This window comes from Cebus imitator, unplaced genomic scaffold (genome assembly GCF_001604975.1).
Source record: "Cebus imitator isolate Cc_AM_T3 unplaced genomic scaffold, Cebus_imitator-1.0 Scaffold654, whole genome shotgun sequence".
Lineage (NCBI taxonomy): Eukaryota > Metazoa > Chordata > Mammalia > Primates > Cebidae > Cebus > Cebus imitator.
Genome location: NW_016107969.1, coordinates 330,079 through 333,067, shown reverse-complemented (window position 1 = coordinate 333,067; position 2,989 = coordinate 330,079). Strand labels below are relative to the sequence as shown.

At 37.1% G+C, this 2,989-nt stretch overlaps 1 protein-coding gene and 1 pseudogene across 4 annotated transcripts in view; one reads left to right on the top strand and one right to left on the bottom strand.

Moving 5' to 3' along the window:
- LOC108295645 overlaps positions 1-2,449 on the top strand; it is a 24,409-nt pseudogene extending 21,960 nt beyond the window's left edge. The window contains exons 5-6 of the transcript XR_005198226.1: positions 155-512; positions 678-2,449. The product of XR_005198226.1 is annotated as a zinc finger protein 888-like (transcript). The remainder of the gene's footprint in view (positions 1-154; positions 513-677) is intronic.
- LOC119469431 (zinc finger protein 160-like) overlaps positions 1-2,989 on the bottom strand; it is a 609,418-nt gene that overhangs the window by 417,734 nt on the left and 188,695 nt on the right. The gene's annotated exons all lie outside the window — the stretch shown is intronic.

The window sequence follows — 2,989 nt, the reverse complement described above, 5'->3', positions numbered from 1 at the left end:
AACATCAGATAATCCATTTAGGAGAGAAACGATATGAATGTGATATATGTGGGAAGGTCTTTAATCAGAAGCGATACATCGAACGCCATCGTAGACTTCATACTGGAGAGAAACCTTACAAATGTAATGAGTGTGGCAAGACATTCCATCAAAGCTCAGGCCTTCTATTTCATAAGAAAATTCACACGGGAGAGAAACCTTACAAATGTGATGAATGTGGCAAGGTTTTTAATCAAAAATCACACCTTACACGTCATCATAGACGTCATACTGGAGAGAAACCTTACAGATGTGAAGAATGTGACAAAGTTTACACTCGCAAATCATACCTTGAAGTACATAGGAGAATTCATACTGGAGAGAAACCATAGAAATGTAACTTTTGTGACAAGGCTTTTGGGTGTGCTTCACATCTGGCATGACATACTAGAATCCACACTGGAGAAAAACCTTACGAGTGTAATGAGTGTGGCAGAGCCTTTAGTGGACAGTCAGCACTTATTCATCATCAAGCAATCTACGGTATAGGGAAACTTTTCTAATGTAATGACTGTCACCAAGTCTTCATTAACGCTACAACCATTGCAAATCATTGGAAAATCCATAATGAAGACAGATCTTGCAAGTGTAAGTGGTGTAGCAAATTTTTCAATCTTTCATTCCTTGTCATTCATCAGTGAACTCATACTGGATAGAAACCGTATAAATGTAATGATTGTGGCAAGGTCTTCAGTCAGGCTTCATCTTATGCAAAACATAGGAGAATTCATAGAGGAGGAAAACCTCACCAGTGTGATAATTGTGACAAAGCCTTTGTTTCACGTTCACACTTCGTTAGACATCAGAGAATCCATACTGGACAGAAATCCTACAAATGTCATAAGTGTGGCAAAGTCTTCAGTCTGGGGTTACTCTTGCAGAACACTGGAAAATTCATTCTTGAGATAATTGTTCCAAATGCAATGAGTATAGCAACCCATCAAGCATTAATTGACATTAATGTCAGTTCAGTATCAAATTGAGTTTGAGTTGACTCAACATTGAGTTCAAGCATTAATTGACATTAAAGTGTTTATGTTAAGAGGATTAAGCCAGGCATGGTGGCTTTTTATGAGCATTGTGTTGAATGTAAATCACACTGGGCAATATAATTATTTAACAATATTTTTCCAATCCATCAATATGGGTTGTATCTTTATATATGTTTGTAATCAATATTTGTAGATTTCAAAGTACAATCTTCTCATCTTTTTACATTTATTCCTAAGTATATCTTACTTTAAGTCGTCTAGCAAATGGAAGTGTTTTCTTAATTTTCTTTTAAAATTGTTTATTGTTAATGGATGGAAATTCAGCTAAGTTTTGCTACTGATAACGGTATTCTACAAATACACTGAATGTATTTATTAGTTATAGTGGTATTTTGGTTGACTGATTTTCTACACAGAAAACCATGTCACTACAAACATTATTTACTTCTTTCTGATTTGGACAAGTTTTATTTCTTTTGCTATTTAATTGCTCTGGCTAAGACAGCCAGTATTTATTGATAGTGAGAGCATTCTTGGATCATGTGAGATCCTACAGAAAGAGCATTCCATTTTTTTTTTTTAATTGGTTATTTCCATTGTGGTCATTTCATGGAGGGCCTTTATATTATTTAGGTAAATTTCCTTCTCTGTTTTGTTTAGGATTTCTATGATGGCTGGATGGTGAGTTTTGTGAAATGCTTTTTTCCATCTATTGAGATAATGTTTTCATCTTTCATTCTGTTCAAGTGGCATATATTGATTTGCTTGAATATGTTGAATCTTTTTTGCGTCCTAGAAATAACTGGCAGTTGAATATCTATGATTCTTTTTATATCCTCTTGAATACAATTTGATAGTAAAAGGGGTCTTCAAGAAGTTAATGGAAAAATACATAATATGAGAAAATTGTGCATGAATTTCATACTTTTTGCACCAAAATAAACTGGTACAGATCTGTTATAACATTTCTGAACTGGCTTTAGTTTGAGGCACTCAGATAAGAGATGAGTTTGAAAAGGGACTCTATCAAAGCAATACGATTTCTGCTAAAATTGAAACAAGAAGAAACAACAAATTTACATTGAGGCAAGAACAACAAAGAAAACACCTCAAATAGATTACAGTGGGATGGACGTGGTGACTCACCTGAAATCCCAGCACTCTGGGAAGCCAAGGTGGGAAGATTGCCGGAGTCCAGGAGTTCAAGGCTGGCCTGAGCATCATAGTGGGGCCTCACCTCTACAAAATGTTTAAAAATTACCCAGGTGTGGTTGTGAGGACCTGTGGCCACAGCTAGTTGGGAGGTGAGGTGGGAGGATCCCTGGATCCCAGAGGATGAGAGTGCAGTGACCAGTGTTCCCACCACTGCATCCCAGCATGAGTGACAGAACTATGTTTTGTCTCAAAAAAAAAAAAAAAAAATTAAACTTGAAAATAAAAAGTACATTTTCTAACTATTTTCAGAAGTCAGGTAAAGTGAATTTAACACTACATTTAGAAATTATTTGGCCAGGCGTGGTGGCTCATGCCTGTAATCCCAGCACTTTGGGAGGCCAAGGTGGGTGGATCACCTGAGGTCAGGAGTTTGAAACCACCCTAAGCAACAAGGTGAAACCCCGTCTCTATAAAGAAAAAGAAAAAAAAATTCTGGATATGTTTTTAGCAACATTCATCGTACAACTGGCTACTCTTAGAGATAATGGATGGCAAACGTTTTCTGTTCAGACCATTAAAGGGTGCTAGATTCTCACTTAATCTCTTCAGGATTGAGAAGATTTAGAAGAAAAAAAATCTAGTTCTGTTAACAGAGATTGTTTCAAGATGCTCATGTGCCCCCAACAAAGGACAGCTTTGCAGGACCATTTCAAAATATGGCAAAGAGCCGGGCTCGATGGCTCAAGCCTGTAATCCCAGCACTTTGGGAGGCCGGGGCGGGTGGATCACGAGGTCAAGAGATC